Source organism: Embiotoca jacksoni, unplaced genomic scaffold, assembly GCF_022577435.1.
Source record: "Embiotoca jacksoni isolate LCO1_2020_lvr unplaced genomic scaffold, fEmbJac1.0.p SCAF_23, whole genome shotgun sequence".
Taxonomy (NCBI): domain Eukaryota; kingdom Metazoa; phylum Chordata; class Actinopteri; family Embiotocidae; genus Embiotoca; species Embiotoca jacksoni.
This window is the reverse complement of record NW_027185374.1, coordinates 7,703,880-7,717,888: the sequence shown is the minus strand read 5'-3', so window position 1 is coordinate 7,717,888 and position 14,009 is coordinate 7,703,880. Positions and strand designations below refer to the sequence as shown.

At 40.9% G+C, this 14,009-nt stretch overlaps 1 protein-coding gene across 1 annotated transcript in view; it reads right to left on the bottom strand.

The window, feature by feature from the left end:
* The window catches only part of LOC138203590 (kelch-like protein 29), a 204,821-nt gene extending 191,956 nt beyond the window's left edge, over nucleotides 1–12,865 (bottom strand). Inside the window, exons 1-2 of the mRNA XM_069158583.1 lie at nucleotides 12,602–12,865; nucleotides 1,543–1,611 (exon numbers count right to left, since the gene is read on the bottom strand). The gene's annotated coding sequence lies outside the window, so the exon portion shown is untranslated. The remainder of the gene's footprint in view (nucleotides 1–1,542; nucleotides 1,612–12,601) is intronic.
* Nucleotides 12,866–14,009: the final 1,144 nt, after the last annotated feature.

Genomic DNA, 14,009 nt, shown 5'->3' with positions numbered 1-14,009 from the left:
GACTACTGTGTATTAAGTTAACTGTATGTGCCCCGGATTATCTGCTTAATTTTTGTATTTAACAAAAGCACTACACCCCTAGTAAATAGGGCCGTGCTGCTCCTGGGTGTTCATGTGAGAACTGACTAAAGTCTGTGTAAAGAATGAAAAAAGAAAAAGAGAGAAATTCACAGCTTGCCCCATGCACCTGTCTAAGTGCTGGGAGAAAATGGGAGGTAACAATCGTTGGATACAACCCACACAGTTCTGACATCAGAAAGATGTTGTACCCTCCAACAAGCCCTTCTGTATGAGTCCACTGCTGACTTAAGGGCTGAGGTTCAGAAAAGCCCTGCTGCAAAAAGGCCTGACGTTATGCTTGAGTGGCCCTCATCACCTTGTATACCACTTGAACCAACAAAGTGGTAAATACTGGTGGTAAGCAAAAAAAACAATTTTAGCTTGATATTTCCCTCCAACATTTGATGGACTACAAGCAACAGCCGACAGCATTACACTAACTGTAACCTACTCTGGTTGAGACTACAAAACACAAGCTGCAGGTGCGATCGCAGGTGAGCCATTCCAAATGTAAGCCGAGTGCAGCATGGACTACCACAGCTCCGGACCACATAGGCCAAGCTATGAGCAGCCGCCCACAGCACACAAACCAAACACCATGCAGTGATTTTACACCTGAAACCCCCCAGTGAGGTCTGAACCCCAGCAAAGAGCACACATAATGAGTCCTGCTCATCAGTGATGCACTGACCCAAGACGGGCGCATACACATAATCACACACACACACACACACACACACACACACACACACACACACGAACAGACACAAAGCCCCCCCCACCCCCCCGGTGCCTGTGGCGCCCACGCCTGGTCACCTCGCTCAGGGATCAAAGGCAGTATGTCGTTCTAATCAGTCCTCACAGTGGGCAACCCCATTAATTCAATTCTATTTCATCAGCGGTGAGCAGACCACCAGAGGGGTCTGTACATTCCTGGGGTCCTGCGATCCAGGAGTAATCCTATCTCTTAATGACCTGAGATCAGACTCTAACCCCGTAATTGCTTGGAGACCAACTCGGTTTTGCTTGCCGACAGAATTGTGCGATCGTTGCGGGAGAAGAAACAAAGACAGACATAGCTCATTTTCTGGACACGGCAGGGAAGTCAAGCAGAATTAATGACATTATATATCAAACAATTCCAGACAATCGACCCCCTACTAAACCAGGCCAGCACCACATGTATACTCATGCACAGTAAGTGGAATCAAGGAATCAAGTGCTGGGCATTAAGAGAGGAAACGTGGAATTGTTCCTGTTATTTCAGAGTACAATTAAATTATTATTTTTAGAAGCAAATTATTTTTTACTACAATAATAACATTAGTTATATAAAATAGTTGCTATGGGAAAACATAAGTGCACAATAAAATAATGAGGCAGAATATTACTGACTCGTATTATATTTTGCATTTGTGTCGCACTGTGCAGTATAATAAGATGTTTATTGGGACATAATGAGCTTTTCATATCTTACCGTACCTTTGGTCTCTGGTGGATGGGGATGCTCATCACAGACAAATTAGATCTTTTGAGTACTGATGTCTACACCTGCAGAAACAATAACAGGCGGTGAATATGGTGAGGCTTTAAAACAGGAAATGAAATGAGAACGTCTGTAAATGTGGCCCTAATATTCTTGAGTTGACTCCATCTGTTAATGACGAAGAAGCAAACATCCCTCCACTCAAAAACATAAACAAAAAAGAAATAGCTGAGTGGGGAATAATGTGTATCAAGAGATTTATTAGTGTAGTCTTTGGTGTGGAGAACAGATAAATGATTACACCGAGACATGCGATGCAAAAGCTATCAATAACTGTCCTGAGAGAATATTAGAGGTCACCGGCAGATAATTTGGCTGTGAAAAAAGGCCAAACTGGGGGTGTATGGCTGGAAAGCTCTCTGGAATTTGGTAGCAAACGCCTGATTGAAAAAAAATAAAACTGTTATAATTATATACAAAACCGAAGGCTCTGCTCTTTTTAAGATGACGACAAAGGAGAGGGTTCGCATGGGAAATGACACTTCAAAGGCCCTCATTGTCGAACGTTACAACAGCTCTGGTGTTCGTAAAAGCAGCGATCATCTGACTCCTTCATGGTGGCAGCCTTTGGAAGTCACCACATCTCATTCTTTGTTTGTGTCGGTCTTTTTTGTGAGAGAGTCTGTGCTGCTATGTTGAATCAGGGTACAAGAACATTTTCTTGTTAAAAAACAAGTAAAGAAAGAAAAAAAGAAGCATGGTAGACAGCTTTTATCACTTTGAAATTGTGGTTTGATCACAGCAAATGAAAGGAGTAAAGATCAATGTGGCAAACAAAGGACAAAACCTTTAAAGGATAAAAAATAAAAATAAAAAAAAAATAAAAAAAAACAAACTAAAAACAAATCCAATCTATGGATATCTGTGTCTTGGTGATGGGTTTTGTCATCCCAGATGACCAAGAAAAAAACACATTTGCAGAGCAGCTTATGATCTGAAAATCAGTATAAACATCAAGTATCAGTGGATCCCCCGAATAATCAAAGAGAAGGGGGCTTTCTTTTAAGACATCCCCATACAGACAGAGACTTATATATCACTAAGAGATATGCCCCAGAGCAGCCTCCATTAACCAGAATGCAATGCAGCCCAACTGAGCTTGTGAATTCTGTTTCTTAGGTGGAAAATCTCTTTCCTATACATCAAACACACAGCTGTAACTCTCAGGCATGTTCATGCACAGTAAGGCAATCTCTCTGAAGTAGATGGGGAGAACAAAAACTTAAATTAGTCTCTTTTTATCAGAATAAAAAATTACTTCTGGAACATCAGTTGTTACAATTTAATGAAAAGCAGCAGAAAAATAGTCCAACTTTTTCACAGTCGAGCATTTTCCTTCATTTCAAGAAACCCTACTTTCTTTGAGCAAGGCACTGACAGGCTCCGATTGTGCCGGGCCGCTTATAATCACACCATTTGTGTTTGTACAGGTTTATGACGTGCAGGTACATTTTTCTCTGTCTTTCCTTTCCCTAAAGTATGTTGCCAAAAATTATCTAAAAAAAAAAAAAAGAAAAGAAAAACTGTGAAAAAGTTGAATTATCTTCTCCCCTTCAAAGTAATACACTGATGATATAGACTATTCTCGGGAGGAGCTGCTGAGTGGAGCCATATGTCTGAGGCAAAGCAGACAGGGAAACCTTTTCAAAAAGTCAAATGTTATTGAATGCTCATTCATCATGTTTTGCTGACTCTACTTCCAAGCCACATACATCACATCAGACTTAATAGTCTATAAAACATGATTTTGACTGCATTTTTCCTTTTAAGATGAAAAATGGTGGATGAAGGGATGTTTCTTTATTCTTGAAAAATAAAAGGAAAAATGGTCTGATTTCCATTGTGATGATTGTGCAGGAACGGAAACGACTACCTTGCCAAATCTTCCTTGAGAGGATGATAAAAGACAGTAGCTTCCCTGGTAGCTTCCATTTCTTTCCACTGTCAGTTTATGGAGCTAAAATGTGTCTGCTGTTGTATTGAGTCCAAGTCTAAAAACAGTTCTGACATATGGCTGTTTATTCAACAGAGCCAACATAATCCGGAGTGAAATCTCATTAAAAGTGTCCAACTGTGCATATAGAAGAAATATTTTTTCAAAACTTGCAATGAATATCTACCTGAATTCATTATCTTCTGATGCCACCTCTAATTTCCCTTATGGCAAAGAAAGACTGAAATTTTAACTATAAAAATACTGACAAACTTTCAAGTAACACACTTCAAAATATAGATACTTAATAATGCAAAGGTTTAATGTCACAAAAACTCAAAAAGACTTTATGAACAGTTATAATACTGAGTAAGCACACTATTTGGCACTCTGGGGTGTAAACATGACTGAGAATTTCTTTGTTGTAATTCCGTTACTAGAAAATGAGTTGAAACCCCGCAGGAAAAATGTTTACTTTGCCATGAAATGAGAGATGTTTTCCATTAACTCCACACAAAGCGAGATCATTAACTACCTCATTGACTTCTCCCTATAGATTTATATTTTGTCTTCGCTTCCTCTAATGATCCATCTGCATATTTCTAATGAAACAGAAGCACATTCCGTCCAAAAATTACCACTAAACCACGTTTAAAATACTTTATAACAAGTGGTAGATAAAAAAATGATCTTCTTTCATGTTCTGGATAAAAGTTGAGCAGCACAACTTTACTCATTTCAGACAGGATGGACAGAAAAAAAAGTTCTCTTTGCAATTATTGAAAAGTTGTCAAAATGAGAGCCAGCTATAAATCATCTATGCAATTATCAATTGATTGAAGTCGCTATCTAACGGTGAAAAACACTTGGAATTATAATACATCAATTTTAATGGCATCTCTTAATCAGGAGGCTCAGCAATCAGCAGACACCAATTAGGGCCTGGGAGATAGAGACCCACCATTAATAGTCAGACTTGTTCACCATCACATTGGCTCCATTCTCAAAAGGGTCTTGGAGCCATTTTTCAAGTGGACTATTCATTTCTGGGTGAAGGTTTTGTTGCAGGCTTCAAGATTTGTGATGTGACCAGGGAAACAAAGTAAAGAAAGACTCCTCCTAAAACTGCAAATTGCAATCAGCTTTGTGTCGCCCAGACTTGTCAAATTACCGCAGGCTGGCAGGACTACAGTTTCAAAATTTCTCTCATGAAATCAAAAGGCTTCTTTTCCGAGTGAAATGCCTACTCTGGGAAATCTGTAAAACTACAGCGGGGGCCTGCAGGCACCGGGCAATGACAAGAGATATCTTTACAATGCCACCTTCAGCTGCTGCCTTATTAACATTATGGTCAGTTTTATCGCAGACAAAGTCTGTGTCGGAGTCTTTGAATGCAAAAAATAAATAAAAATAGCCAAACTGCAATACATAAAATGTACGAGCAGCACAGAGACCAAGCTGAAACACAGCCCTTTATGTGTTTCCAGGCGGGAGTTTACTTCCCTCTGATTCTCACTGCTCGTTTCCTTGGCTGCAGATATGAGTGGCAATTGCCCGACTTTCAACTCTACTCCAACGAACTGTATGGATGTAAAGAGAGGTTAAGTAACCAAGCTTACATTTAAACACAGGCAGTTGTATAACAAACATCCCTATGAGTGCCATTTTTTTTGTTTTAAACGAACATCAATAGTCCAATTTTGATAGCTTGGTGACCCACTTGTGTTTCAATGGAGACAGCCGGAACTCCACTTGACAGACAAGAAGGGTACATTTTAGCCAGCATACTGTAAATAAAACAGCCCTTTCTCATTATTATTTGTCGCCAGATGTCGTACAGTAATTATTAATGATCCTGGTCATTGCTCTGCACATATTTATACAGGAAACATCTACTGCCAAAATGAATTAATCGACGGTGGAGTATATGTATGGAGGCTTAGGTGCTTGGGATGGGGCCAATATTTTATTAGCTGTTGTAGTCCCTGGAAGAATACATGCAAGCGAAGCAAACAGGTTGTAAATAGGACACCGTTTCAGATACACGTCACACCTTCTGCAAACACATGATTTATGTATCCTCTTAACTCAAAAGCCACCTTTCAGCTTGCATTGTTGGAGTATGCAAATCCGACTGTGGCTGTTATGTATACTTCCATTAATTGTGAAGTATTTACATATTCATTCCTCACTGGGGATAAATAATTTACAGTTGCACAGTGAGCAAATCCTTCAAAATAAAATGTATGGTAAAGGATAAAGGCGGCTTGACATCACTGGCAGTTATAGTAATATTATATATAGGTCAAAATGATCTCAGAAGATTACTGGGAAAGCCTACTTGATATCATATATTATGAAAACATTTAATATAATAGGTTTTCTTGTGAATACTATAACACTGCACAGCGCAATTACAGAAGCACTTGGACTATATACTGCATTTAACTTATAGTAGCGCCACTGGAATGACAGTAGCAAAGCTCAAAAAGTGTTATTGTAATTTCCCAAGGTTCTGAGAAGAAAGGCGAGGGAAATGAGTTCAAGTGACTTCAGTGACCAGTGAAATTTGTTTTCCTCTTGAAGTAATTTGAAGTCTGGTTTGCCTCAAGCGGACAGAGCTGGTTGGAGTCTGACATTCCACCTCAAAACCTGTTCCAGCAGGACTCGCTTTAAGCTCCGCTTCTCCTTAACGCAGATTCAATTATTAAATTTCAAATAAATTATTACATAATACATCCGTGTCCTTTTAAGGACCAGTGCACTCTCAAATAATGTCTGCTACATCCTGACTTTCCAACAACTCAGACATGCCCAGAACTGGTTTTATATTATATTATAGATGATGTTTATTTCAAAGTTGAGATAGGATAGTAGAGTGCACCTTATTAAAATGACTAAGGTTCATAAAAGAGATGCCAGGGGAGCTGTGGCTGTCAGATAGCCACAGCTCCCCTGGCTGGCAGAGCAGAAATATTCCTGCAACTGGGCTTAATGGGGGCCTGCATAAACAACAACAAGAATGGCAGTGGTTTTATTGGTGGTGATGGGCCACAAGATAAATAAAAAAAAAGAAAGGGTTTCCACATCCACCTCCTTCTCCTCTCTCTCCCCCGTCCATGGAGCAGACCTGCGGTGCCATCATATGGGGCTAACAGGCTTAACCTGCCCCCTGTGGAGCCACTCACCACACAGCAGCTTCCCAGAGCGCAGGGGCCCCGAGACGCAGCCTCACATGCCCGAGCCCAAACCAAATCCTCACCCCCTGTCCCCAAACATGTCAAGTGAATTTAAACACTTTATGTGGGTATAAGAATTATGATAATGACTTTACTTTTCAAGTTGGTTTTTTTTTTTTTTTTTTGCAGAAAACCAAACACTTCCAACGTCACATTAAAAGACATTTTGGTTAAAGCTATGTGTACATTTATATCTGGGTCCTTATCTGCAAGTGTGTCCCTTGGCTCTGGCTCCTGGTGTCAGCTTGCTTGGTAGGCCTAATGGGTCCCTGCATTTTGTCGGGCAGTGTAGCTTGGCTCCGATTCCTGGAACGGGTAGCTGGTGGACTACATAGAAAATATTAAGGCCACGACAGCACAAGAACATGGGCTAATGCACAGCTCTCCACAAATTGCATGCATGTGCGTGGTGCAGTACCAGACAACATAAATGAATCCACAAAGAGAATGAACTTCACCAAGAGGCTAGAAGGTTTTTCTTTCATGTTCAGGAAATGTGGCAGAGGAAAAAAATCAATTCTTTACCAAGAAACGTCCTTATTATTTGTAACGTGAAAAAAAAATCCACAAATATACATCTATACTTAAATAATAATTCATATTTTACCATCCAGCAACACAATCTATGAAAAATGACAAAAACAAAAAAAAATAAAATGTTATCAAAACTTTTCAAATTTCAGACTTAAAAACTGACTTTAAATGACATTTGAAAATAACCTCCCATCTCAAATCTCCATGGACATAGGAGGTTCACAGCTTAGTGCATTTTGAGACCATTTAGGTCTCTGAACAGGGAGACTAGAGGCTTTTTCGAAATATGATACCAGCATCACTGGCCCTTCAGCGACTGTGTTCAAGAGGGCAGCTGAAGAGACCGCTTTTCATAGTCCACTGATCTCTAAAGAGCTTGGGAAGCACGGCGTTTGCTCGTGGCCGTTTACCCTGTGTGTCCGCAAGTACATTACGCTTAGTAATGGCTGCTGATGCTAAATATTCAGAATATTCAAGGGAAGCTATCGCTGCTGCTGAAATCCGATAAAGAAAGCATAAAGGCACCAGAAGGAACAGTTCAGTCCTGTTGGCAAAGATGCAAAATTCATCCACTAAATTTCTGAACCATGTCCATCTTTATTGTCCTTGGAAAATCGTGTCACAGCTGTCAGAACTGAGGGAGAACTCTTGCTTTTCCTAAGATGATACCCCCCCCCCCCACCACCACCACCACCACGCACACGCACACGCACACGCACACACTTACACACACGCGCACACACTTCAACCGGACAGCTGTGTCTCTGAACAGCTCCTCGTCAGATAACTCGACTACAGAAATAGAAACTGCGAACATTACAGCTACAATTTATTTACAGGTGTTACTTTGAAAACACCTGATGGTAAAAAAAAAGAGATGAAATCAGTGTGCTTGGGTTTTAGGGTTTTAGGAGAAAACTAGATCTTGTGTCATTGCTGCTTTCACTGAAAGCGCCTTTATCATTTTAATATCAAAGCCGCACACAGCCAACCAACTCAAGACATATCAAACACCCTCTCAACTCTTCTGCTATTAAGCCTGTTACCTGGGATACACTAATAAACATGGCCGAGGCATCGCCAAACCCACCATGCTCAGGGAGAGGCTGGATGTTTTTAAATGACTTGAGCTACACCCAGCTTGCTTCGGCACCACTTCATAACAATTAAGCGACGGCGGGCAGCGGCCGGCTAAAGCTCGGATGCGGCTGTTGTCTCCAACCGGTCCAGATAATCCAAATTTGGTCCTGCTGTTGATTAACTGCATCTCTCGCCACTTCAGCGGGACTACTTGAAAAGAAAAGAAGAAAAAAAGATGGTACATGTGCTATCTTGATAAGCATGCTCAGCACCCTCAGCGACATGCGAGCACCACCTATGTGGCTACAGCAATTTAATGCTTTCTGCGGGAATTTAAATGACACATTAACTGAGCAAAAGTAAAGTAATAATAAGAATAATAAGTACATGTTGTGGACAGGTTAAAGTGAGATTAAAGGGTACACATAACAAAATATCACTGAGTACATTGTGTCCAAGAAGAGATCCTTATTCCATGTATGCGCCACAAAGATTCACCTTCAGCATAGAAAGGAATATTTCAGAAATTTCTTGTCAGCTTTCTTGCTGAACGATACACATCATGATTCTGCAATATTGTTTTTATAAAATATTAAGAAAACTGTCATAGTACAAAGAAAATACCACCATGTATATAAAATCAGAGTAAAAAAAAAAAGTTACTTTTTTTTAATGCAATATGAACTATCTATATATTATCCATATAATCATGTACTCAGATGTGTCAATATTGTCTTCCACTTCTAAAAGAACAGTTACATCAAGTTAGTTTAAGCTGCGTAAAAAGGAAATGTGGTTTACAGGAAGTTATGTGCCAGACTACGATGAGCTAAGATAATCAGCTGCTGGCAGTAGATTTATGTTCATCGTACAGAAATGAGAGCGCTATCAATAATCTCAACTCATTCATAGCAAGAGTGAAAATACTTCCTGATATGACAAACTATTTTTCTAATAAATGCAACCCTTATTTAGTTTTTGACCCTTTAGTCAAAATCACACATCTGTAGTAATTAAGCAATGTCTGTTGTTGTTCATTTTAAGTGATGATTTGACCAACAACTATCATATATGGTGCAGATGCTCCAACCCTCATTTGCATTTACTTTTAGGTGTCGTTAAAATTCACTTCATATTACATCTAACTGCAGCGCAACAACACAATGCAGTGCAGCTTCAAGAGTGCCGTCTGGAAAAAAAAATCACAAAAGAACTTTTCTTCTTTGATGACTGAGAAAATGTTCAAACTTCCACAAAGCAAGTCGGAGTTTGTAGCAAATCAAAACGGCTAAGTTTCTCATATTTAGTAAAAGTTACAAATAAGCTGCGAGTGTTATGTGCATGATTAATGCTCTGCGAAAATGAGTTAATTTAAATATTGAAATTGTTCACCTCATTGTCACCTGCCTGTTGTCAGTAATGGCAGAGAGAAGTTATAGGTTTTTTTTTTTTACTACAGATATATATAGTAAATATACAGTAAGTGACTGCATCATTTTTCTCTCAATCCATTTAAAATTATCTGACCTAAGGGACAACAACAAGGATCTGGAGTACAGTGCATGAAAGTCGATCTTTGTATGTATATGTGATTGTAATTTATCCAGCTCCTAACAAAGACTTTCAGCGAGGTGAGCGCTGGCCAACACAAAAACGAACGTACATTTCTGCAAAAGCTCAACGCTGCATCTTCACTCAGTCATGTATGAAAGGGTGTTGGCCACTACCTTTATACTAGTAAATGATAAATGATAAATGATAAATGCACAGACACTATAGACTCAAAATAGCCTCTGAAATAGACTAATTGTTGAGAATTATACAAAATATTTATTCGGCAAAAATCTGGTCGAGCCCCTGTTTAAATGTGATTACAAAAAATAAAGACACTCTTTTTAACCTTGGAGAAAATCAAATTCATTGTCTATCAAAGGCCACAAAAACATGCACAATTGCTCTTCATTTTCATTGTGATTGGGGGCGGGCTGGTCCAGATTGGCCTTCTAATAAACACTGCTCCAACAGAATCAGTTTAATTGCCAGCTCCAATCGCACTTTAATATTTTGCTTTGGTGAGCGAGTGCAGATAAACACAAGCAATACATGTACAATCTTTAAAAAAAAAAAGTGAAGACATCGGAAATGGCTCCATCTCATCCAAGCTGCTGCCTTACAACAGCTGAGGCAGTATTATGTTTATCTGACTGCTATTAAAAAAAAGCAGAGCTTGGCTCTGTGGTCATGTTTGTTGGCGAGCCTGGCACAGCCTCCGTTTCCTGGTTTCCATTAAAATACAGTTGATAGAGGCAAAACCAGTGGAAGCACAGCACTTCATCGGTGCTATCTTCTTCAGCATTTACATCACAGCATACATGCGGTGACATCACACACCCCTTACCCTGAAAATTCACTTTCCCTCTTTAGGAAATGGGATGGAATGAAAAGAAATAATAAATAAACGGCCCTTAGCTACAGTATTGTTATTTGCTGACCATAACAACAGGAGTCATTTTTCGCTTGGCCTTTACTAATAGGATAAATGCCTCTGGGTAATTTATAAATGAATTCCTCAGGCTCAAGCGGTTCCCCCAGCAAACGCAAATCACATTTGATAAAGAAGGATTATCCCTGATTGAGTTTATTGCAAAAAAGCTTGTCACAAACTGAAGAAAGCACAATACTTCCAGAGAGGTGAGGCTTGCCTGACAATAACACCGTTAAGACCTCTGTAGTGTGCGCTAACACCTCTCTACATTGCTGCTGATGTTGCTGTGTGATCATCCACCTGCAGTGACTAGTGGCTCGAAATATGCAGTGACAGCTCTCGCTCATGACGCGGCGGCACGGCGAGGCGAGAAGACCCCTCGCTAAATGGCCCCCACAGCTCCGAGGCAAATTCATTGTCTTACCTCATCGAGTGCGCGAGCTCCCTGTCTGCTCAGAGAGGACTAGGACTAAAGCCCTTAATCCCCGCCTTGATTCGCGATAGCCTGCTAGGTTTTCAAATGTCATCAGTGAGGAAATGTGTCCTGCTCCTGGCCCACATGCTCAACCCATTAATACAGTAACAACACTGGCCTGCATCCATTTGGGAACACATACAGTCCTGTCAGGTGGCTGTGCATCTATTTATACATACAGCAGCTCACTGTCACGGTGGGGCTCATAAACAGGCATCAGTGCTGAGGCCAGCGAGGATTGACAAGTGTGTCTCTGGCTGTGAGAAATCATGTCAAACTAAATATGGACTATAGATCAAATATGATAACACTGTGACTAGTAGCGGCTTCATTCTTTCATCAATGCCATCCCACTAGCCAGGGAAATGGTAACAGTGCCATGGACAAGTATGAGCACTTAAAGAGATGGACTCAATTTTCATCTGTAACTTTCTGCAAGGAAACAGCACAGTGTCCCTCACACTCGGTGCTCTAATTCACAGCCAAGGGTACAGCACTTCACCAGAACAATACATGGGACTTGTGATGAGCAAAGCTTTGCTGCCAGGAGGATGAGTCTTGCCTGGTGCAGGCTACAAGTTCTGTACATCTGTAAAATGGGATGATGGGATTTTTGGAAATACACTGGGACACGTGAGAAATCTGTCAAGTGGGATCTGTGCACCTATGATGGGCTATAAATGGGATTATTTTGGGAATGAAGCCATCAATTTAAAAGGTGCGGTGCAAGGTAAAGACAGGTAACTTTTATTTGCCAATTGCTCTATTTTGTCCAATTGTTTGCGCATTAATTAAAGCTTGAAGGCAAAAAATTAAGACTATTTTTCATGCTATATTAAACTGATTTTAGTCAAATGAAGAGATTATTGGTTATTTTTTTATATATATATAAAATTGAGCAGAGACAGTCTCTAACTTTAAATATTGAATGGCTGACGTTTCTATTAACCACTACTTCACTATATCTCAGAGCCGGGTTTTTTTTGTGTGTGTGTGTGTCTCAGAGAGGTGAAGTTTTCCTTCTTGCAGGAGCGCTTGCGCACAACGTGAGCGCCGTACACACCATTTGGTAGGCTATGGTCCTCAGCTAAGGGCTGGCGGTGAAACTGATGATCCTTCTCATTCATTCATGATAGGACAAGTGCCCGTGTGCCCGAGTAAAGTCCTGCCTAACACAAAGCATGTCAAAATGAAGCCTGTGTGGAGTCGGCGAGGCGACTGCGTGCACCTACACGGACTGAGAGCTTACCTCCCCGGCTGCTCGCTGCTCCTGTCCCCCGGCGTTTGTCCTTGTTTCTCTACGGCGCGCTGATTATGTATGAATGCTGTCTTTATCCCGCAAAGACTGCTGTTGCATTTCACGGCAAAGGCAACAACACTGTGCAGTGGTAGCGGCTGTGTGCTGCTCGGTAAGTGGCCCGTCTGTGCTCGGGGCTGCGCGTCACCAAGTGGAGTGGACAAGACTTGGCAGACGCCTCTCTCCGTGCTCGCTGTGCGGCGGCGGCGGATCTGAGATGTAAGCGGCTGCTTGGACGGACTGGCACACCGTGTGGCCACTTTACTCCCGATGCTGCTCCTCCCCTTTCACTTTGTTTTGCTCACACAAGCCCTACAGCGCCCCCTACCCGTCACTGTATGCAGTTGCGTGCACCCGCAGAGCTGTATTGGCACTCCGGCATCGGTAGAGGGTCCTGGGATCATCAGGACACATGGAGGGAGTTCCAAAAGGGCCATTCAGGCCCATAGTTGGTGACAGTCCCTGGAAAAACAATTCATTATTTGACATCACATTCAATAACAACTATTTCAGGTTATGAAGACATGACATCATTTACAAAAGGCTTTCCTCAGATCAAAATCCTTCAAAATAAAAGTGCACCTTTCCAGTCTTGCTCCTGCAGCACCCAAAGCTGTGCTTTTTTCCATCCTACCTGGTGGTTTAATGCTGGTAATTACATTCTCTTAGAGCATCCTGGTTGTAAATCAGGCCCTGATTAGATGGCTGGAATGAGAATCAGCAGCACTTCCTTTTGGCTTGATCCAAATTGCCTAAAATCAATGTCCCTTTTTGCTTTCCGACTTTCCCATGAACACAGTGAGCAATGTGATGTGGTCAAGCAAAGGTGGGCAGAAAGAATAATATGAAGTGAGGAACTGACGGCCACAGAGTTAAGAGGACAGCTTTCTTTCACAGAAGATAGTTTTAACAAGTCACAGCAGGAAAAACAAACTATGAATCCCATTTAGTTTGTCCTCATTCTGATGCTGCACTTTTATCAAATTTTCCCTCGATGGCAAGTATAGTTTTTTACACATGGAGAAAAAACTCTGTTACAGGCTATTTATGGAAAACCTGTTGGAAAACATATGGATATGTGATCATGTGCACTGTGTGTTGTGGCTGTGCACAACACACCTTTGCAGAAAATGTCACAAAAAATGTCTTCCATGCAGTTCCTTGCATTACCATGTGTTTGGTTGTCATCCTTAATCAAATTTTGCAGGGGAAAGCAAAGCTCGGGATATCTAGCTCTGGGAAAGTATTGATGTTTTGTAGCAAAAAAAATACTTGGTTGTTGCCTGCATGGTTATATTATTTAAGTTAAAGAATTGAATAAGCACAAATATAAAAGCACTGATTATGCAGGGTGGATCCT